Raw genomic sequence first — 23,893 nt, forward strand, 5'->3', positions numbered from 1 at the left:
ACTGCGCAGAAACCTAAAGTCTGAATTATTTCATTTGCCAAATTAGAAGCGTACAGCTGCTCGTGTTTTTTCCTAGTTACTTTATACCAAGGTGTTTAGATTTCACTCAGATGAGGGCTATACTGTTTCCAAAAATCAAACAAGCTCATGAAACTCTGTGTCTCTTGCTTAGTGCAAATAGTCACATTTTGCGACAGTACTTCTGCCTTGTCCAAATTAATTTTACTTTGCAAAAGCAGCACATTCCGAGCTCTGTTCTCTGTGTTATCTGTTAAGGAATTCACTTCCACTGCCAAAAACTGTGGGGTGTTTTGCTCACACTTAGGCTCAGACTGGCTCACAGCTGTTTTAACCCCCTCATTACTGGAATGGGAAAAGCCAGATTCTTCTAAAACAGCAGTTTTATAGATTTCAGCATTATCTTGCATTAATGTGTTCTGGCTAATTTGCTCATGTAAATTCTTATTTTCATGTTCTAACTGCCTACATCTCTCCTGCATTTTTCTGTAAGCAAATAAAGTATCCAAACCCTTCTGTCAAGAACAAAAGGAACATTATTTCTTTCAAAAGGCACATTTTCTAAATATGCTTTATCACAGCACTCATCCCAAGACTCACACAGTCCTGATAAACAAGAAAACATGTTTCTCACAGCACCATAAGGCAGTTTAACTTCACATGCATTTTCAAACATGGTCTGCCGTGCTTCTTTAATTCTCTAAACAACAAAAACAATTACACTTTTAAATCGTGCACTTCGAAATCTCCAATTCCGACTCTGAAAACTGACGACTACGCCAAAATGTTCAGCTTTCCTGTTCTTATCTCATAACCGAGCTTACAGAACCTCTCTGGAATGCACTTCTGAGTTTAAAGAAGACATTTATTGCTATTATTATTTCACCACGAGGTTCCTGAGAGACGAAATTAGTAGACTGGAAGCACACGTTCAAAAGTAGTTGCAGCAATGAAAGCAAAATATATCAAAGTACTTCTCATTTGCAATGTACACAGCAAATACATGTGATTATATTATAGCATAACTTTAAAGCAAAGCATAAAAGTCCAAATTCATCACCGTAGGGCCTATAGCTCAGCTTCATCTTTCTGGGGTCTGCAAGTTGATGACTCAGGTCAACTGCGAGAAAGAGATTTTTCTACCCAAACGGGAGACAGGCAACTGACGTCTCCGTTCCTGTCTGAAGTCAAAGCAGATTCAATCTACCTCTTCTGTAGTCCGGAGTCATAGTTAAAAGCAAACTCAGTGTGAGAACCGAAGAAACTTGGAGAGTTGTCAATGCTCCCGAGCCTCACTCGTTCTCAGACTGGATTGCGAGGTAAACACAAAATCTATGTGCTCTTATCAGCTAATCTTATCTGGTGTGAAAAACATAGCTTGGTCTACCATGTGGAAAAACACAGCTTGGAAAAACACAGCTCATCTGCAATGTCTAATTCCACGTTAAAGCCAATAGGCAGCTAACCTAAATACCAAATGTAATGTCTAATGCCATGTCAAAGCCAATAGGCAGCTAAACTGAATACAGAATGTAATGGCTAATGCCATGTCAAAGCCAATAGGCAGCTAAACTGAATACAGAATGTACAAAATGTAATGGCTAATGCCATGTCAAAGCCAATAGGCAGCTAAACTGAATACAGAATGTACAAAATGTAATGGCTAATGCCATGTCAAAGCCAATAGGCAGCTAAACTGAATACAGAATGTAATGGCTAACTCCATGTTAAAGCCAATAGGGAGCTAAACTACACACAACATGTAATGTGCTACTGGTGAACATGGAGCAACTAATATGCGCAATGGTGAAACACAAAGTCATTGGTCAAACACAATTAATAGCATCACACCATCCCACTCTGTGACGAGGCAGGGACTGCTGCCTTCCCTCATTGGCTGACCTTAGGTCAGCCAATGAGGGAAGGCAGTAGTCCCAAACCTCCTGGGACCTGGAGGCCGAAGGTAATTGTGTGTGTGTATGTGTGTGATGTTTCAAATTGAATGTTTGGTGTGTACGTGCATGTTTGAATGGTATGAATGTTGTTAATGGATGTGCGTGCGTGTGTGAAAGAATGAGTGTGTGTGATGTTTTAAAATTAATGTTTGGTGCGTGCATGCATGTTTGAATGGTATGAGTGTTGTTAATGGATGTGCTTGCGTGCTTGCGTGTCTGTGTGTGAAAGAATGAGTGTGTGTGTGTGTGTGTGTGTGTGTGTGCCCCGCCCGCCCCCTCCCTCCTAAAGCTGCCGGCCGCCACTGGAAGTGGGGTGAGTGATGTGATCACATGGGTTTGGGTGCAGGTGAAAATGCAGAGTGGAAAGAATGACTGCATGGTGAGTGATGTGCTTGTTTGAGAGAGATTGCAGGGTGAGCATTGACAGATGAGTGAAGTGTGAAATGAGTGCAGAGTTAGCAGTGTGCTCATGTGACTGCAGGGTGACTGCCCAGTGAGCGGTGTGAGGGAAGTGTGATCGATGTGAGGGCATGGTGAGTGGTGTGCTCATGTGACTGCAGGGTAAGTGGAGGGAGAATGGCATGAGTTCACAGACAGCGAAGTGAGTGCAGTGCAGTCACTGAGTACAGGGTGAGCAGTGTGCCTGTGTGAGCACAGGGTAAGAGGCGGATGAATGTGCGAGTGCCTGGTGAGCAGTGTGAGTGCAGTGGACTGTGAAAGTGAAGGGCGAGCGGGGAGAATGAGAGTAAGTTGTTTGAATGTAGTATGTATTCCCAGACACTTGTAGTAACTCAGCATATTATTGATGGTTGGACAGTATGGTTTCAGATAGAAGTTAAACTATTGCTATTATGGCATCTATCAGGGATGGAGGGTGGAAGAAATAAATAATTTGCTGATCCTGCTACAAACGTTCAGTGTCATAATTAGGGTTGCTAGCTGACTGGTTTTCTACCGACCCCACCAGTATTTTGATATCCTGGCAGATACAAAAATAAGCAAAATCACATAAAGCAGCTATTTTTAACCTTTACTTGTACATGCTCAAACTACAAATATAAATAGAAATTGATTTTGAATGTGTTCTATAGCTGCACTAATGATCCATGACTAACAGTTAAAGTAAACAAAGACAGAAAAGTCATGTTACAAACGAATACATACGATTTTGTTAACAACCCTATTTATTTAGAATTACATCCAGACCTTTGCAGACTCTGTAAACAACAACAAATGGTCGGTATTTTCCTCTTGGAAAGGTGGCAATCTATCTCGTGATATGTCTTTTCACAAAATGGATTCTCCCACTGTGGCAGTAAAAGTAAAATTAAAATGTGAGGAATAGGCCAAGTGGGGACACAGGGGGTACTGGAACCAGTAAAAAAACAAAGCCTTGTTAACCAGTTCCCAAAGGCATGTAAATGATTTTTTAAAGCAGGGGTCTCCAAACTACAGCCCACAGGCCACATCCAGCCTGCTACAAGATTTTATATGCCCTGCAGCATCGGTCTGTGACCCAGGCATAGTGCTTTACAATAGGCCTCACTTGAGGGACAGAACTACAGTGCTTGAACCCTATATATGAGGTCTTCACCATCGGGAATAGATGGCAGAGGGGCCTTAGTCTGACATAAATCCTTATGAATGGTTTATACACGGTATACTGCTGTTGCAAGGGTTTGGCATCAGCATAAAGATGCACTCATTGGGGAGCGGCCTCTTGAGCGTGCCCCATCACTCTGAGGGTGCTTGTGTCTCTCCCACCTGCCCCTCAAGCAAAAACGTGCCCTCCCTTCCCTCGCCTTACAAGGAGCATCAGCAGCAGTGTCAGGCTAGGGATCACCCGGATTCAAGGCCGGAACTTTACCCCCGCTGCATATCCGCCATCCCCCTCTCAGCACATGCGCCATAAACAAATCATGACAAACTGGGTTTCTGCAACAAAGAGGTCAGAAACAGTGTGCCGCTCGCCTCCACCCTATATAAGTGGTTCACCTGCTTCTTGTATCACTTCTGTGAGTAACTATTGTCCTTGCACAAATCCGAGTAATTTTGTTTTGTTATATAAATTATTTTCCGCTGTGCTTTAGTTATTGTGCACATATTTTAATTGTTCAGATACCTCCTTCAGTTATAAAAGACAAAAAGAAAAGAAAAGTGGACAGCGAGTGCCGCCTATTTAATGAAGAATGGTGAATAAAGTACTCCTATGCACAGGCAGGTGATAAAGCGTTGTGCCTCATATGCAACAAAACTTTTGCAGTTTTGAAGGAGTACAATATGCGTCGACACTATGAGACCAAACAGGCACAAACTTATTCACAGGAACGCAGCGTTCAGAAACATTTGCATCAGTGCAACACAGTTTACCTACCCAACACACTTTGTTTACACATAAGAGAATTGAAAATGAAGCTTTAACCAGTGCCAGTTACAAATTAGCTTATGCGTTGGCTAAAAGAGGAAAGCAATTAACCGACAGAGATTACATCAAAGAGTGTATGATTGAGGCAGTGGAAGAGTTATGCCCAGAAAGAGCAAATCTGTTCAACATTATCAGTCTGTCGCCAAATAGTATGACTTGTAGAAGTGAGGATATAGGAAGCACTATAGTTCCTCAAATCACAGACTTAGCAAGAGATTTTCAGTTGTATTCTCTCACACTTGATAAATCTAGTGATGCTTGTGACACAACACAACTCCAAGTTATCATCTGTGGCGTCACAGTGAATCTTACACCATGCAAGAATAAGCATCAGTGCATAGCATGCACAGTACAGTAACTGGAGAAGATATCTTCAAAGAATTGCAAAAAAAATGTTGGAATATAACCTGGGGTGGACTAAAGTGCAATGTATGACAACTGATGGAAGAAAGAACTTGTCGGGTGAAGAAAGGCTTGGTTGGGCGAATCACAAAACCCTGTGAGGTTGGTGAAGTCTCAAAGCCCATGTTTTTGCATTGCATTATCGATCAATCAGCTTTGTGCGGAAAATATGTGGATATGTCTTGCAATACGAAACCTCTTTCAACTGTGAATTTCATTTGATCTCATGGGCTTAATCATTGCCGGTTTCATGATTTTTTTAAACAAACTGATTTTGCGTTCGTTGATTTGACTTATTATACAGCAGTTCGATGGCTTAGTTGTGGAAAAATTCTATTACTGTTCTTTCAGGTCAGAGAGGAAATCGATTAATTTCTCCTAGAGAAGAATCAACCAGAACCACTTGTATCAAACACTGACTGCATTTCAAAATTGGCATTTTTTTGCAGACTTCACAGGCCATATGGATCAATTGAATTTTAAGTTGCAAGGTGAAACCAATTAATTTTGTGATCTATTTGCGCATATCAAGGCATTCAGGACAAAACTGATGTTCTTTGAAGGACAGGTGAAAGTTAATAATTTGGTTCATATCCCGTGTTGTGAATAACTTCACGAAGAAAGTGAAGCAGAATGTCCTTCATTTGCAAAAGAAATCATTAAGGACTTGCAAAAACAATTTCAGGAACAATTTTCTGATCTAGATGAACAAACAGATGAAATAAAGCTGTTTCAAAATCCATTTGACTGCATTGTTGAAACACTTCCAGGCCAGTTTCAGTTGGAAATTATCGATCTCCAATCATATGCAATGCTGAAAGACAAGTATAAAGGAAATCTGATCCAATTTTATAAATCTTTGCAGCTTGAGTAGTTTCCAAATTTGAAGCATTTTGCTTGTAGATTTGTCAGTTTTTGGAACAATGTACCTGTGTGAACAATTTTTTTCAAAAATGAAGTATGTCAAGAACAAATATCGAGCAAAGTTATATAATGAGCATTTGAAGTCTATTCTGATTCCCTCCTCAAGCTTGAAGCTACAGTTCAGTGATATTTTGAAATTAAAAACTCAGTCTGATCATTCCCATTAATCTTGAGCTTCATGTTTTGTTATTTACTGCCCAGCTGATCTTTACCCTCTCAAACTCCTTTTCTCAGTATTTCTTCTAAGTCTGAAGGTAAGGGCTAACCGGGCCCAATCCACTTTGTGTATCCGAACCATGTTACATCACGATCAGCCATATTTTTCGACTTTGACCCGTCCTTGAGTGACTAAATGTCCGCAGTTGGCGTTTTTTGGTCTTTTAGGCGTTAGATTTTACTAAAAACTTTTTTTTTAAATCATAACTCCTCTGCATACTGGATTTTGGGCATTTTGGTATCAAATAATGTATTAAAATGTACTCTATTTTTCTAAATTGGTTTGGGATTTTTCCTGTGCAGTTCTTCACATTATTACTGTCTGTGTATTATATAATTACTTCGCACATTGCCTCTCAGTTAAGCCTGTCTGCTTTTTGTGCCAAGCTATCCTTAAGCACAAATTAAGTCAACCAACAACTCAATTTCTTATAGTCTAGCTCCTACAACCACAAAAAACTACAGGGCTTTAGGACACACGACTGTTTTAGGATGTGTGTTGGCAAGACCACATCTACAAGATAGCAAAACTATGTTTACATCCTTTCTTATGAGATAAAAGCATTAACTAAAAAAAAAAATGCCAGACCCTAACATGCTCTGTGGTCATCCCTGTCTCCTCGTGCAAAGTCAGCTCCCCTTTTATTGTTAAAACGCAGGTCCGAGAAAGTGCTTAATTTAAGCCGGTGGTTTCCGGTGCGGGGCCCCACTTGTTTTTGAGGGCTGGGACGTATATTTCTGCCTCAAGCAGTTACTGCGACCAAAAGACATATATGGGTAGGACGGAGGATGAGAAAAGCGAAAAGGGGTCACAAAGAGAGAAAGCACACAGCTGCAGGAGTGAGCTGAAGGGGCAGGTCGTGGCTGTCAATGGATTAAAGAACCCTGAGCTGGCTTTAGGAATACGCTGCGTCAGTTAGCATTTAACTTCAGCAGCCGCGTTTCAGAGGAGAGCTTTGTGCACCAGCACCCTTATATTTACAAATACAAATTAAGCACTGGTCCGTTGAAAGATAACAGTTTCCGCCGCATTCCTCCCTCCTCTCTGTGGTCACACTTACATCTGAAAAAAAAAGTTGTTCACACGTCTATAAAACGGGAATGCTGTATTTCTTGCCTACGGCAACCTTTGGTTTCTAAGCAGGGCAGGAAGTGACGTTGCGTCAGCTGGGATGCGGAAGTGCTGGTGTTGTTGATCTGCGTCACTGGGTCCACGGATGCACCGGACCTGTCGACCTTGTCAACATTCTTAGCCTCGGTCTGAGGTCCGGCTGAGGGGTGAGTGAGAACAACCTTTAACTTGTGATATACGGTGGTGTGCAACGCTTGGAGAAGAGCGTACTTTTCGTTTCAGCTAAGGGGGCGGGTCCTACCGGGTGAGATTCTGCTGTCAGCTCCCGTGTTGTTGCTCTTTCTTGTTAGCTGTATTGTGACCTCATCTACCGCATAATGCGCGGATAAAATCGCGAACCAACCGCTCGTCCTCCAGGTTCTGGCCGCTGGGATCTTCTGCCGGGGTTGAGATCGCGGCGCTCCCCGTCGTAGACCAGCTCGCCATTCGTCTCCGGTAAAGCTTCCCAACTACTGTGCAGGGCCCAGCATTGCGGCGTGGTGTTAGAACTGCGCTACATTTGGAGGTTTAACAGCTGTAGTTCCCTCTGTGGATTCTAGCATATATATATATATACACACCCCGAAATAACAGAATTCTGGTTATGTAATAATTACAAAACTAACCCCACCCCCGGAGTCTGTCCGTTATGTTTTCCCCAAAAAATGTATCCCCCCCCCCCAATTGTTCCTACGTGATAATAATGCATTTAGCAGTATGTAATCGCCGTCTGTGAATGGCGCGTTCTAAATTGCCGCGCACTCACTCTGATCAGTCAGCTTTGAATAGATGACCTACCAGTCCCTTCTTGACCCCCAATAGTCTATTAGGTTGGTGATTCAGCAACCTCTTCTGACGTTTCTATCAAAGAATGGTCGTTTCATGTACCTCCGAGGTGGTCGCGAGCACTTGTCTAGAATTTTCTAACGCGCTGCGGTGTTATGGTGGTCATTGAACGTTTTGAGTCATACTGGAAATGTTAGTGAATGTTCGTTGGCTTCCAGTTGGAGACCAGCACTCACTTCTGAAAGTGCTCCAGTTACATTCGTGGTAACCACTGTTCTAAGACTGTTTAAATGGTCAGTCTCTTTACACCCAACGGCCTTGTGTTATTCAGCAATTTCTTTTTTCTTTTGGTGCGCAGGTATATGATGTGACGGAGCTTTCAATCTATTTTTGTTAACGGTGTCAGTTTAGTTCATGGCATTTAGATTGAATATCGGAACTCGGGCATATTGTGTCTTTCATTTATCTCTTGGTGTTGGTTCCAAATGGGTATTATGCCTCACTCGAGAAAGATGTGAGGGAGAAAACGCTGGGTGTTATGACTTACCAATCCTGAACATTCCGCGTACAACTAGTTGTATTATTCTATTTTAGGTGTTTGTTTCCTTTATTGCATGACTTTTCAGAGTTCTCTGAATGTGTACAATCTAACGTCCAAAGTATTTTTTGATTTGGGGTCTTTTTTAGGTCTCTCCTACCAGGTAGTAAAGGCTGTATGGCTGTGAAATACCTTTTAGCTGTCTTTCCAGGAACTAACAGTGCACTTACATCCTGCCTTTGCTTCCGATTGGTTGACGTTTATTGTGTCTTGCATTTGCTTGCTCTGTACGATTACTTGGTTGCCTCTTCTGGCGTTAGTCTATCCAGTTCACCATCCTTTTGAGCAGCTGGCATATATCCTTCCACTGCTTACCTTTAGGGAGTACTTTTTTCTTTTTGGTTAGGCACTCCTTAAAAGTGCATGTGCTTTCCAGCTCTCTCCCTTGTGTGCTTTTGTCCTGCCAAATATTTGCCAGCGCTTCGTGTTGCTCTCTCCTTTCTGTGCCCCCCCTCTCTCTCTCTCTGTCACATGTGCTTCCTCTTCACAAGCCTCCCCCGTGCTCTGTGTTGCTCTCTCTGTCTCTTGTGGCCCCACCTGGCTTTATTTTAATTTTATTGCCCAGGGTGTGCTTTGTGAATAAGACTTCAATTTTATTTGACAAACTGGACAATCTTTTTACCCGTCTCATATGATTATTGGTGTCGTGTTCAGAACAATGGAAGCAGGGTGATTTCGTTAGTAGCACCTATGCTTGGTAATAACTAATCTTGGTCTGCCAAAATGGAAAGTGACAATACCATAGACTACGTGAAACAAAGCCCGCAGCAGAAGATGGTGGTTCGAAAGGTAATGTTTATATCAAGGATGTAGGTTTCTGGAATGAAAGAGAAAAGCGATTCTCAAAACAGAACCATGGCAACACATAAAAGGCCCATGTACGGAACAACCATTCTCTTTTAAAATGCGCAACTTGTTCAATGAAACGTGCTCTCCTTTCCTTGTATAGACAAAAAATAAGTAATTACCAATATGAAAAACACAGCCAGAAGAGCCAAATTACTGCGAATTATCTTAAAGAGAGGTTAATTGTTCGAGGAACTGAAAAAAAAAAAAAAAATGCATTTCACAAACAAATAACATAATACAATAGTGTTCCTTTGATAAAAGTATACATAGGGGGTCATTCTGACCCCGGAGGGCGGCGGTTGCCGCCCGCCTGGAGGGAACCACCATTTGGCCGCCCCGCGGTCAAAAGACCGCTGGGGCCATTCCAACTTTCCCGCTGGGCCGGCGGGAAAGGGGCCTGCAACACTGAAGCCGGCTCCGAATGGAGCCGGTGGTGTTGCAGGTGTGCGACGGGTGCAGTTGCACCCGTCGCGCTTTTCACTGTCTGCTAGGCAGACAGTGAAAAGCATGCTGGGGCCCTGTTAGGGGCCCCTGCACTGCTCATGCCATTGGCATGTGCAGTGCAGGGGCCCCAGGACACCCGTTCCCGCCATCCTGTTCCTGGCGGTAAAAACCGCCAGAAACAGGGTGGCGGGAAAGGGGTCAGAATCCCAGCAGCGCCGCCATGGCGGATTTGGGCAACCGGGGGGAAATCCGGCAGGAAACCGCCGGACCCAGTTTTCTGACCGCGGCTTTACCGCTGCGGTCAGAATGGCCCAGGAAGCACCGCCAGCCTGTTGGTGGTGCTTCCATCACCCGCGGCCCTGGCGGTCTATGACCGCCAGGGTCGGAATGAGGGCCATAGTATTCTATATGTCAAAACATGTATTATTTATTTTTCTTCATTTCATTTAATTTTTTTTTTAATGTTAAACTCCAACCTAATAACTGGGAGGGATAATGTTAGCCTCTGTGCCTTTAATTAAATTCAGATTCTCTTGGCATTTCAATTTTGAGAATCACTAGTTCATTACAAGATCGGAGGCTACCATTATGCATGTTGGTAGCCCTCCAAAACCACATCAGACATGTGTTCAATGGGTTTACAATAATGTTTAGCAAACATGAAAGCAGTAGACCAATCAGCCTCTTTCATAATGTCTCCCAGTCTTTTACCTTTCCAAAGGGCTTGGCTAGCCATAGCCCCTCTCAATGAACGTTCACAACATTTTTGTGAGTTAGCCTGTTGCATAGTATATTTCACCCACCTAGCAATTGTTGCTCTAGTGACAGCTTGAAAGGGATTGACAAAAGAGATCAACAATTGATTAAGACCATCAGACCAAAACTCATTCATCCACAAATCATATTCCATCATGCAATCAACTACACACATTTTTCTACATGAATCATATCTTGGATAAAAGATGATATCAGACATAGTCATTGTTCTTTTATTAATATCAACGGCAACCCCAAAGGGGTCATACATTTTGTTACTTACCTGCAATGCCTTAACTTTGGAAACTCTACAACAAGAAATTAAACAAAGTAAGGGGGCAAGTTTAATAGTATGTTTTGTTTTGTTTCCAAATATCTTTTAACTGGTCCACCAGAAAACAAGGTAAGAACCAAATTGACATCCCAAAAAGTTTGATATCCTGGTCTGGGGGGGGTATCTTCTTAACCTTATACTCTTAACAACTCGACAGACTGAAGCATTCTTCCCTATACTCCTACCATTAACCATACTGTGACCCACAGATATAGCAGATCTGTAGCAAATAATAGTTTTTTAGCTTAGACCTCTTATCAAATTGTTCCGCCATGAAATTACCAGTTCAACTCCGGGAGCCTCCACCAGATACAAGTTCCTTTCCAAGCACCAACGTACCCAGATCCCCCAGATTCCTTTATATCTGTGTCTGGTACCTGGAGCCCAGGATTCCTTGATGAGCTCCTCAGCTCTTACTGAAAGAAGTGACATCTCTGAAGATCGCCAGACACCTTCCATGCAAGAAGGTTCAAAGTCCCTGTCTGGACTAGCGGGTCTTTCTTTCTATCTACATCTTTCAACAGACCCTCCATGGCAGGTAGAAGAAATGGAATGTAGCAAGCGAGTTCCAAGATCATTAGAAACCACACCTGCAAGACCCAAAACAAAGTTTCCAGAATAAGGTAGCATTCCTCTTGTCTTACTTTCTGAAAGAGTCTCTGGATCATTATGAAGGATTGGAACGTGTATGCATTCGCTCCCTTCCAGCTCTGAAGGAATGCATTCACCGGTAGAGCACCCGGATCTGGCACCCAAATGTCGTATTTCTTCAGTTGAAAAGTCAGTCTGCTCACAAATAGATTTATCTCTAATGGACCCAATACCTGGAATATTTTCCTGAAGCTCTCCTTGTTTAGCTTCCAGTCGTTGTAGTCCTTTAAAAATAGTCTGCAGAAACATTTGCATTTCCAGGGCAAATATTCTGCCTTCAAACTGATTGTGTTTTAAACAAAATAGCCAAAGCTTCCTCGCTAAAACTTCCAGATCAATGGATTTGGTACCTCCTAAAGTTATTTCTAAATGTTACCGCAGACACTTGGTTCATTTTCAATAAAACTGCCCTGCCTTGCAAGCAATGTTTGAAGCTCATGAGAGCATAAAGTCCTGCAGTCAATTTTAAATAGTTTATATGGCATTACTTCTCTGTGTTTGACCATAATCCACCAGTCTCCTGTACACCGAAGTGTGCACCACAGCCAGTCAGGCTCTCATCCGATTCTAGAATGAAATCTGGTGAACAATCAAAGGTTGCCTGTCCATTCCAAGCATCCAAATTGTCCAAGTTCTGTCCTTGCTGCTTGCTCTAGTGAAACCTTGTCCCCATCCCATAAACCACCTTAGAGAGCTCTCATTTTGCTCCTTTGCAGAGCATGGTAGCACAAGGGGCCCAGGAAAATTGCTTCAATGGAAGAAGGCAATAGCCCTAAAAGTCTTGCCAGCTCTCTGAGTTAAGGAATCCTGACTGAGGACATATCTTATTTCCTCCTGAATTTTGGTTATCTTTTTCAAGGGAAGGAGAAGAATCACATTCACAGTATGTATCGTAAAGCCTGGAAATTGTAGTGATCGAGAAGGAACTAGAATTGTCTTTTCTTTGTTGATTACGAAACCCAAACTTTTCAAAAGGGACATGGCCATGTTCAAGTCTTTCAAAACTTGAGAATGACTTTGGGACATGATCAAAATATCGTCCAGATAAATGATCAATCTGACACCCCTTTCTCTGAGGTAGGAAGCTGCAGTTCTCATTACCTTGGTAAAGCACCAAGGAGCTGAATAAAGGCCATATGGAGGGAGAGCAAAATTGGTAATGGTGACCTGCCAGGTGAACTGAAGGTAAAGTTGGGACTCTTTGGCCATGGGAGTTGTGAAGTAGGCGTCCTTCAGATCCAACTTCACCAACCAGTCGTCTTTTAACAATAGATCTCTTAAGAGATGGTTCCCTTCCATCTTGAAGTGTCTGTATATTATAAACTTATGTGACTTGAACAGGTTCTTAACGGGTCTCCAGCCCTTGTGTTTTTTCTTTACCAGAAAAAGAGTTCTGACGAAGACTCTGCTTTCTAACTTCACTTCTAACATGGCACCTTTTTTCCAGCATAGACCCCACTTCTTCGTTTAAAAATTCTGCTGATCTGCTTTCCAGGTCACTTCTCTCACATTGATAGAGTGGAAGGGAATTTCCCAAAAATCTAATCTGAAATCCTGTACTGTTTGTAATACCCAAGTGCAGGAAGCCGGCTCTTTATGTAGTGGACTAAATGAGGTACACTTTGAAAAGAGTCCAAGCAATCCCCAGAGGTATCAGAAGTGCACATGACATCCCAAAGCAGTTAGGGTAGTGGTAAGCATGTAAGGCACAAACTCGTGCAGTAAGTGAGGCACGCACTCAAAGAAATCTAGCATGAATTTATAAAAATAACACATGCTGTTTTATAAACGTTGATACCAAGATCACTGGAGTCCTATGAGTACTTTTTGAGTTATGAATTTTTAGAGTTTTTAAAAGTAGACAGTGCGTTTTTCAGGAAGCTGCAATGAAATCCTATGGAGGAAAACAAAGACGGCAATCCAGATAGAATACAACAACTTACGGGACCAATATTCTGGACTTGAGGTGAGTTTGAGGCAAGGTCCAAGGCCACACCAACAGGTGACCTCGGGGAGCTCTGGTGTGTCCAGGTTCGTAGGTGTTACGGCATCGGGTGCCCCATTCAAGTCAATGGGGATTGGTCCGGTTACAAAGTCACTGCAGGGATGTACTGGAAGGACCGTCCTGGGGACCCCACACAGGGGGGCTCAACAGTTTAGGTTTTTGGGGATGTGGGGACACTGTCAATCCACTCCTCCTCGGGCTGTAGGGCACGGGTGTAGGGGGTATCTTCTGGCATCAGGTCCGGCACTGGAGTTCCTCTCGGTTTCAGGTGAGGGGCCTGCAGAAACACACTGCAGGCGTCAACAGGGGATCCAGTCTGACCATGTCAACAGGTGGGCTCAGGTCTCACAAGGTGGGGAGACATGGGGACACCCATGGTTCTCTTCTCCTGGGTGCAGGGCGGACGGATGCAGAGGTGTCCTAGGGTGTTGGGTCCCTGCCTCCTGGTCCATTGCGGTTGCAGGGGAGTTGTCAGAAGCAGTCTGCAGAAGCCATTGTGAAGTGCACAGAGTGGGCTTCTCTTCTGGAGGGCCTGGGGACCACGCAGACACTGATGGCCCACTTCAACACAGGCTAGGTGGCTCAGGTGCAGTGGCGATGTCCGGTGTCGGGTTTCTGGTGGTCCTGGTCCTCTCAGGGCTTTCTTGGGTGCCTGAGGATGCAGGGGAGAAGCTCCTCTTCTCCAAGGGAGTTTCTCCTAGCAATTGGGAAGTACTGGAAGATCTCCCTGTTTCTAGAGGCTGCAGCAGCAGGACAGGTCAGTTGCTCCTCAAGGGTCAGGTGCAGCAGGGTTGGCCCCAAGTCAATCTTGCTCCTCGTTTCCCGGGTTCAGTAGGCTTCTTTTCCACTCCTTTTGTGTCCAGTGAAGATCTCAGGATCTGGTGTCGGGGGTCCCCTAAATACTTAATTTAGGGGGACATTAAGTGGAGTGAAGGGTAGTACCCAATGGGCTACTTACCCTTTGGGTCACTTCACCCCCTAAATGGTCACTTCCTCTGGGGAGTGGGTACCACACTGTCCACAGAGTTCCTAAATTCCACTACGCACAAGATGACAGAATTTCATAAGTCGTGTCCACTTCAGGCCGGCCATCCTAGGGGTGTTCCCAGTCTGGAAGTGTGCCATGCTTCCTGCATAGTTAATTTTCTCACCCGTCCATGTGCCAGATGGGCCCTTAGGCAGGGGAGTTTGGCATCTTCCTCTGAGGAAAGCCAGATCTTCATACTAAAGGTGGTGAATTACTTTGAAGCTCCTTTCTTGGAAAACAGGTCATCTTCTGCAGAGGGGTGGGTAACACCCCAGCTCAGACTGGCTTTTGTTTCTGACCTCTCGAGAGCGAAGGCTCTCACCCTGGGAGGTGAGATTCTCATCTGTTGGGGGCAGTCTGGTTAGAACCAGGCAGTGAGCTTACCAGCAGTTGGTAGGTTTTTCAGGGGGCACCTCTAAGGTGTTCTCTTGGTGCATGTATTAATAAATCTATCACTAGAATCAATGAGGGTTTATGAATACGAGATGTTTGGTACCAAACATCTCTACGTTCAGAGTAGCTATCATTGAGCTGGGGAAGTTTTATTGCCCAGTATCCAGCACATGTTTTTAAAATTGCTTCCCTGCACACTCACTAATTCTAAGAATCGACAGACATAGTAGAAGCATAGTTGCTCATGCATACATGCCAGCACTTGTAATATAATTAACCCTGCCTTAGGGCTGAAGGCCTACTGTGGGGTGGCTTACAGATATTACAAGCAGTGTTTTCGGGGGCACATGCGTATGCCATGTCATGTTTTCAATTTTGGAAAAACCATGTCACCTAGCCTGCAGTAGGAGCCTGCATAAGGTTGGTGCTGGGCCCTCTTCAGTACCCAGGCCCTAAGTACCAGGGGTACCATTTACAAGGGACTTGAATGGGTGCTGAAGGGCCTGGTCACTTGGGGATCAAGTGACCTGGTGTCTTGTTTTAGGGAAGGAGCACTGACATTGGGGACCTGGTGAGCAGGAACCCAGAGCTCTTCAGCTAAAGTTGCATCGAACAACCAGGTAACAAATAGGGTGGTACTGCACCCAGCACCCACCTCCCTACACCAAAGATCCAGAGTAATTGTATCCCAAACATGGAAACAGTTCCTGAGGTGGCCCCCACTCTTTCCTGTGTAAAAGAAGGAAGAGAGTTGGTAGTACTCACACTGCAGACTTGAGGAACCATGGGCTTTATTTCCTCTCGCTCGCTGATGACGGCCTCTCTGGGTGTAGAAGGTGAATTGCGCACCGGCTTGGTAACCACTACCGTAGCCTCCTCTTGGTTTGAAAGTATTAAACTGGAACCTTTGAACGTTTTGGCCGTCAAAGTCCCCTTCTGCCGGCCCTGCCAAAAATACCTGGGCTTAAAACTTTACGCCTATTATCTGGGCTTTGTCAAGAGTGGTGACAGTATCTACATATTTGCTCAGACTCCTGAACATATTTTCAGCAAAGAGCAGTGCTTTAGGGTTCTCTAAAGTTTTGCTTCTTGGCTAAATCTCCCAATTTAGGGTTGATTTTCAAAAGCAGTGGTTTGCGACTAGTAGCATTAAGACCAGCATTCATGGTTCCTAAGAGAACCAAGGCACGCTGACTTCAGCCGCTCAGAAGGTCCAAGCCTATAGGAAGTCCTTAAATATATGCCTCTTCAGACATCTCGATTATCCTTTCCGGGGGGCCAAGAACATCTAAGAGGTAACCCTGGCAAAGCTTGAGGGATCTCTCAAGCCCTCTTTTTGCGTCTCTTCCCATTGTGAATAGGAAAGTGATAAGTTCTGGGTCCAGGTTGGAAGTAAGAGACACCTTGTCAGGAATTCCTGGCCTTGAACATTCAGGTTTGACAAGATTGCACATACCTCTTTCCAGTGGGTTTTTGATCCACCTTTTAATAAAGTTTCCCAAATGTTCCAGGGGCCACCATTCAGCGCTCCCAGGGTGTTTAATACTGCGAGGAGAAACATCTCTCCCAAATAATTTTTAAGTGCATCCTTGGATGAAGAGGGGACTGAATCCTCAGTAGAGAGGTTATCACCATCAATATCTCCCTGATCAAGGTTGAGTACATACTCGTCATACATCTGATCATAATCATTTTGATCCTCACACTCAACATCTTAAGTATCTAATAACTGTGTGCCGCTAGGGTCCCCCAATTCAATTGTGCTGTATCATATTGATTTTCCAGATGAATGACACCCTCCTAATTCTCACCCTTGAATTTGTTTTCAATTTGTCTTTGAAGGAGGAAATTCATTTCTCAAACAACTTTAGAATGCGAGCAAAGGTTTCTGTAAGGATATTTAATTTTTTTTTTTTTAACACCTATTTTTATTGGCTTATGACCAGCATACAATTGAGAGTGAGTTTTGAGAGAATATACGAACTGTGAGACTATACAACAATTTTGTTTCTTTCTGTTTAGTCCCACACTTCTCTGTGCCAATTCTTATAGCCCCATCCTGTCTGGATGACTGCACCTGCCTCTGATATGCACCAGGATGGAGCCAGGTCTGGTTGGTGTGTCATGGGAGCATGCTCCTTGGGTATTGGGGTGTAGTTACTTCCAAATTTCGGCAGGGATTTCTGGGTGCAGTGCCTAATCACATGTTGCCCTCATGTCGGTCGGTGTTGAGACAGCCATGCAGTGAAGTAAAAAAAAAAAAGAATGAATTTAACTCTAACTTCTGTCTCGGAGTGGTGTAGAGCTCTGAGTATGTCTTAGGAGAAGTTATTCCTGGGGACTATCATAGCGGATTGGGGAGGAGGGCCCTGCCGCACCCATCACCAGGCTCACAACCGGCCACCAACCACCGGAATGTCCTGCTTGGCCAGGATATTCTTGCGTTAAACTCCAGTCCAGCAGTCCGGGCTAGGGCTTCGCCCCTTCCCTATCTTGGTAGTCATCTGCTTGGCCTCTCCGCAGCCAAAGGCGCTTCCCATTCATCTTCCACTTCTGACCAGAGGCTTACAATAGGTCTCCTGCAGACCCGCGGTGCTATCTCCTTTAGCAATGCCCTCTCATCAGCGTGGTTATGTCCCTGATCCAGGTCGCCACATTAGGCACTACAGGGGATTTCCAGGCCATGGCTATGCGTCTCTTTGCCAGTATGAGGGTTGGGTCAATAAATCAGTTCCTGACCTTTTTGACAGATGGTCTAGGAAAAGTCTCCAAGAGGCACACCACGGGTATATTGTCGAGTGGTTGGGCAAGGGTTGCGGTAATCATCGGCAAGACTGCCTCCCAAAACTCTTGCAGCCTGGCACAGCCCCATATTCTATGACCCAGGTCTGCATTTAGCGTCGCACAGCGGGGGCATCTTCTGGGGTCACTTCCGTGAAGGATATTCAGACAGTTGGATCTTAAAAGGAGAGCTGTATTCATGAATATTAATTGTCAGGGTTTTACCTTTTCAGATTGTTTGCAGCCTGACTTATTGCTATCACTAGAAGATATGTCAGCATATGTAGTTCATAGTTTGATTAATTTTGTAGCATTGTGCAGTATCATCAGCAAATGCTGGCAACTTAAATTCTTGTCCATTTGCTAAGAACAGAGGAATAAAGCGATTCTATTTCTACCTCAATATGAAAGATTTTCTGTGTAAACACAGAGCGAAGAAGAAACTCGAATGGAGTGAACGCTGACAAATGTGTCCACTAATGGGAAAATTTCATCTGTGGTCAGGTCTAGTTTCAAGACAACTTAGGGCACCTGGTATGTGCACGTTTACCACTGAATGAAAGAAAGCCATGGTATATGAAAGATGCCAAGACTGAGATTCTAGTAGTCAGCAATACTAAGCCAGATCAACTACTATTTGACTGACACTTAGGCCTTGGTACCTCCATTTGACTTGGCAAAAAATAAGAAATATAACAATTCTCATCAATGCTGCTCTCACTTAAGCTCCCTGAATTGACATAGGGGCAAAAGTTGTGAGTATACAGTTAACTATCCCATATGCATACAATTCTCTTCTGCAGTGTTTATCTAGAGCCACACTGACGAGAGCTGTTGTGCTAGCATGCTTCGACCAAAGTCATATCTTCTACTTTCTTCTTCTCAATAAGCTAATTGGCAGGCACCAAAAGACATCAGAACTGGGCAACCAGAATATGCCTTAACCTCTAAGTATACCAACATCAAACATTCCTTTTAAAGTACTCAATTGGCTCCCAGTTGATGGCAGAATTACATTTTGGTTTAGTGCACTATTTGTAAGGCATTCTGGAGAAAAGGTCCTGTAGTAACCATCTGGTTACCCAACCATCATTCAAAAAAGATGAAGCACCGAGGCACATCCCTAGACTCTGGATCCAATCTGGAACCACTGTCAGGAAACTTTGGAAAACTAAACTAGTCAGACTAGCTTTCAACTGGGCTCAACCCAGAAGAGCAATTGCAAGTGAAGAATTTCAGTCACAGTTCAGCTACCCTATTCGATTTGAACTAAAATTTAATTCTCATAAGTAAGCTGTATTCGCTCTTGAAAGCAACTGTAAGGCGACATGCACCCCTGTATGAAACCTATTAATAAGTAAATAAAAGTTAGCAGAAAACATAATTTGTACAAGTCCTCCCACAAGAAATCTAACCTGACCCTGTTGAATGCCTTTCCTACATACGTAAATGTGATGTTGGAATACCTTAGAACCAGATTGTGGTGTGCTTATGCTAATTTGGTGCATTCAGTGCAATTCTTTGGTGCAATTAATCAATGTTGTTCACTTACCACCAAATACTCGAGGTCTCGAGCGATTTGATTCCCCAATATCTTGCCGTACATTTAACAAGACATGGTCTGTTGCTACGTACCATGAATACCTTTAGGCAACTGAGAACTCTATAAATAAGTACAATTTTCATAAAGTGCACTATATATAGTTATTGCATGGTTTTAAAATGCTTTCAAATTATTTAATTGTTTTTTTTTAATCTATTTTTATTGATTTATTTGCACATACTAAATTATTATATAAGCTTTCTACAAATGTGCCTTCAGGTAGCCAGCATACAAATGGTATACATGGGTGAGGTTCTTCTAATAAGTGTAAACAATATAGCTTTTTAAACACACACCTGGTCCGGTATCTACTCTTTAATGTTTAGGGCTGTTGTGCCATGAGGTTCCAGCATTTTCATACATGACATATTGACAATGTCCAATGTCAGATGGGCTTTTGGACCACAGCTGTCCTGCACAGGCAGAGTATTGGAGTTTCAAACCTGTGAGCGACTGAAATGAAGAAAGAGATGAGACAAAGCGCAGACCAACACCTACAATCCGGAAGTCGGCATGCTCTGTATCAGAAGCACCAGGCAGAATAAAACAGAAAAATTCTCTGTTAACAACTAACCAACACATGCATTCTTCCTCCCAGCACTTGCACTACTCGGGAATCCTTCCATCTCTGGGCCATTCCCATCTGTGCAAATGGTGTCCCCTTAACAGGTCTCCTCCTGTGCAGTTCTCCTAATCCATGTGTTCTTCTATATGTGGAATCTCTGTGCGTGGGTAGTAGATGAAGCAACTTGAGTTATATAGGGCACATTAACTCACTGAATTTGGTTGGTAAGAGGGTAATGTATGGGCCCCCAATTTTGATTATACCTTCATTTCCTGCGTCACAGAATGACCAGGATGGACCATGAACCAGGACCCCAAATTTAGGCCATTAGCACCACTCGGGGAGGGGGGGTTCCAAGCATGATTTTGTTTTGCAAGGTATGGATGCCTAGAGATGGAAAATATGTGATAGCAAACCATCACTCTTTGCCTTTTGTCTGATATTATTGAGTTAACAACCATAGCTGAAAAAAAGAATAGTTTTCATATTTTTGATAAATAACATAGAAATTTGTTATAATATGTGGAAAAATAAATCCAGTTCCACCGGTTTGGTTAAATTCAATATAATTAAAACATTATTATGATTATTAATTGTAATAATAACACTATAGTCTGTATATTATAACAATACAACTTCATTGCATTCCTCATATATTAATATAGATTATATGCATACTTTTTACTGTTCCCCTATTTCATGCGCCTTCATTACGTCGGATACTGTCTTGAGATGGGTTTTTTGCAGTGGAGAGACTGAAATCATGTGGCCCAACAAATGGGTTTATCCAGCTTTGAGCCAGACTAACAGCTCTCATAAAAGTATCTTCATCTTTTTCAATTTGTGACTTATGTAGGTCTGCATGAGTAAGATCAGTTGTTACAAACCCTTTCTCTTACCTGACCCAAAAAAAGCACTTCTGTGATTAGCCGTCATATAATATCTTTTCACAGCACCCACCTTGAGTATGAACCTTATCGTACCACCTGGAGTCTGTGTGTCTTTGCGGACTGTTACCTCTGTCGCTTGATCAACCAGAATTCACCCAAACGGATTAACTTCTGATAGTTGAACTGAAAACCTTTTTTGATGAAGTTGTGGTGTATCTCTGGATGTTTCATTGCAAGTAATGTCCTTTCTGCATAGTATACAGGAAGATATCTAGCGTAGTTCATCCTGTCATACCCAAAACACCCTGGGATCATAGAGCATATGGCGGTAGCATGTAAATACCAATATCCTTCTCGAGCAGCACACAGCAGAGTCTGCAAGACATTTTCAACAATATCCACATACGACATCCAAAATGCAGATAGTTCTCTATTGTCATGACGAAGATGTTCCAGGAATGCACCCCAGAGCTGTTTTACTTTGTCAAAGGCAGCATTCTGCAAAAGGTCGTCTAAACTCTGACATAGGTCTTTTGCAAAGTCATTAACATCCTCAGTGAAGGAGTAGACTACCCGAATGTTCTCTTCGTAATTCTTCTCTACCCAGGGGGTACATTTCAAACAACCCAGTCTCAACATTAGCTTCATACACACACTTGTGTACTTGACCTGCACGACTGTACATACCACTTTCTAGTACTGATATTGATCCTTCTGCTATCATGTCTGCTTCAGTGCAAAGGTCGTGAAGTCCAGCGTCTTGAAAGCGTTTTCCTAGAATGGACATGACGTTGCAAAGGGTGTGAAATGTGCTCATTCGAAGAATGTTTCTGTCTTATGCTGCCACACAATCCTGGTTGCTTTTGCTTAGAGCTTGATCCAGGACAACTGCAAGTTTCTCCAAATGCAGTGATTAATTATCAGCTCTGACTGTTTCAAAATTTCATAAACAGTTGTTAACTCAGTTGCAGGGGTATTAATGATTGGCAATTAGCTGATGACATCATGTGACACACTAACTAGGCCTCTAGTACTGATGTTAAATACTGTCCAACTTTGTTTCATCTGTGCGAGGCTTGCTTCTAGTCTTGTAGAAACCCTTATTATGTTCTTATGTTGTGCAGCTTCAATTGGGCAACATATTCCAACATTTCTTCAGTACTTGTCATTAATGGCTGAGGCCCAACTCATTCACCAGAAACATACATGAGCATTCTTCAGTATTTGTGATGGTCATTTCTTTGCTTTTGTTTGGCTGTGCTTGAGTGAGGAGCTTTAAAAGGTTGTGGTCCAAACAACTTGGGCTGCACAGCTGTACTGTTGACTCAATGAGTCGTCCCCTTACCAGTAAGAGTCTCTTCCAGCCTATCAATATTATCCCATTTTAAGTTAGTGAAGACATGAGGCTGAATGTCGACTGGAAGAGCAGTTTGCTCATTTACAGTAGCGGCAAGTTTCTGTAGACACAAGGCAGTATCATTTTCTTCTAGTTGTGAGTGGCATCCCGTGACCAAGTCTGTTTAGAGTGTGAATTATTTCAACATTGACTGTCAGCTTTTTTATGATGTATGGGAGCAACAAGTGCTTTGGGGGGAGGAATTCTGCTGCCATTTGTGACTGGACTGCATATATAATGTCCTGACTGAATGATTTCATAAGTAAAGCAACCCTTTTGGACTGTTTGTGTTTTCTGAATCTCCAGTGAGAAGTCCCAATGGGAACCATTTCAGGTAATCGGGCACTGTAAATAAATCTTTATCAACGTCTGATGGATGATATGGCCATGGTGTTGATGTCAAGTTTGTTTTAATCATTGTTCTTATCTGCAATGATGTTTGATCAATGATCTTGTTCATGTCTGTGGCCTTAACTTTTAAAACTGATAATTCTCTTTTCAAGCTCTAGTTTTCTCTTACAATGTCCTGTAGTGTGACACTATGACGTTGGGCCAATAATTTTCCTTGGTTGTCTAGGAATATGTGGAGGCCGTCACAGAACTCTGAGTCCAATTTTCTTCTAATGATTCTTGGTTGAATCGTCAATTCCCTGTATTCGCCTGTGTGTCATGAGCGTTTCAAGCCTTTCAGTGAGAGTTGTCACACATAATACCTCTTTGTTAGGAATAATTACAGTTCTAATGTTATGAAATAATTCATCATATGCTTCATCTCTCATTTTTGTAGTAATCATCGGTTTGAATGCTAGATGCATGATCTTCCTCCTTTGCTTTAATTTAACACTTGTATAATTCTTATAACCAGATTCATGATAATGGGCTTCTGCAGCCACTCTGTTCTTACTACAAACCGCTAAGATCTTTAAATCGCAACTAATGGTTGCACACCCTTGAAGCCATTTGTCAACTCTAAGCTCTGTGGCCTTGATTAATTTGATTAATATTCCCTTGTAGAATTTTATCTTTCTTTAAAAAATACATTCTTCAGCCTACATGATTTTACTTTAATGAAGTTCTTCTTTTTAAGCGTTTACTCGTGCACTCACCCGTTTCAGCGTCATCACTGACAATTGCTTCAGCTTTTTGCATAATGATCTGTAAATCTCTCTTCATAGTAAACCGGATCCTGCACTTCTTGTGCTAAAATATTTGGGGATCCCTGTTGCTTCCCACATTTCTCGCAATGTCTAACAGTGGAATGTGATTCCTTATTTGAGCTGCCTCTAACAAAAACTTTCATGTTGAGTAGTCCTGCGGGTTTGTCAGCGTAACTCCTTGCTGGACATTTGACCATAATGAATTATACACTGTGGATGAGAGGGACAGGATGTGCCTGTTTCAGTTTTCTTCATGATGCTGCACGGTCATTCACCACCAGCTCTGGAAAAAGATATTAACAAAAAAGTATACATTTTACTTGGTGTACTTAATATAATCATAATTAATATTAAAATATCACTTTATATAATCACATTTACTGTTATTGTAATTTATAATAATACAATTTGTGAACAAATTTCCATTTACATCAAGGAATTTGGGAGTGGAATGGTAACTCACAAAAGACAAAGAGTTATGACTTGCTGTCACATATTTTTCACCCCTAGGCGTCTATACCTTGCCAATAAATCACATTAAAACCCATCCCCCAAGTGGTACCAATAACATGGTTGGCTAAAAGTCTGAGGTACCACATGTTGTGTA

The 23,893-nt window shown here is 42.7% G+C and overlaps 1 protein-coding gene across 6 annotated transcripts in view; it reads left to right on the forward strand.

The window, feature by feature from the left end:
- The first annotated feature begins 7,087 nt into the window (after nt 1-7,087).
- The window catches only part of TAX1BP1 (Tax1 binding protein 1), a 638,481-nt gene continuing 621,675 nt past the window's right edge, over nt 7,088-23,893 (forward strand). For 3 of the 6 annotated variants that reach the window (XM_069211444.1, XM_069211446.1, XM_069211450.1), the window contains exon 1: nt 7,089-7,218. The gene's annotated coding sequence lies outside the window, so the exon portion shown is untranslated. Of the gene's footprint in view, nt 7,219-7,244; nt 7,508-23,893 lie in introns of those variants that run through there. The other 3 variants (XM_069211447.1, XM_069211449.1, XM_069211445.1) reach the window with 3 other exon arrangements.

Source organism: Pleurodeles waltl, chromosome 10 (genome assembly GCF_031143425.1).
Source record: "Pleurodeles waltl isolate 20211129_DDA chromosome 10, aPleWal1.hap1.20221129, whole genome shotgun sequence".
NCBI classification, from domain to species: Eukaryota; Metazoa; Chordata; class Amphibia; order Caudata; family Salamandridae; genus Pleurodeles; species Pleurodeles waltl.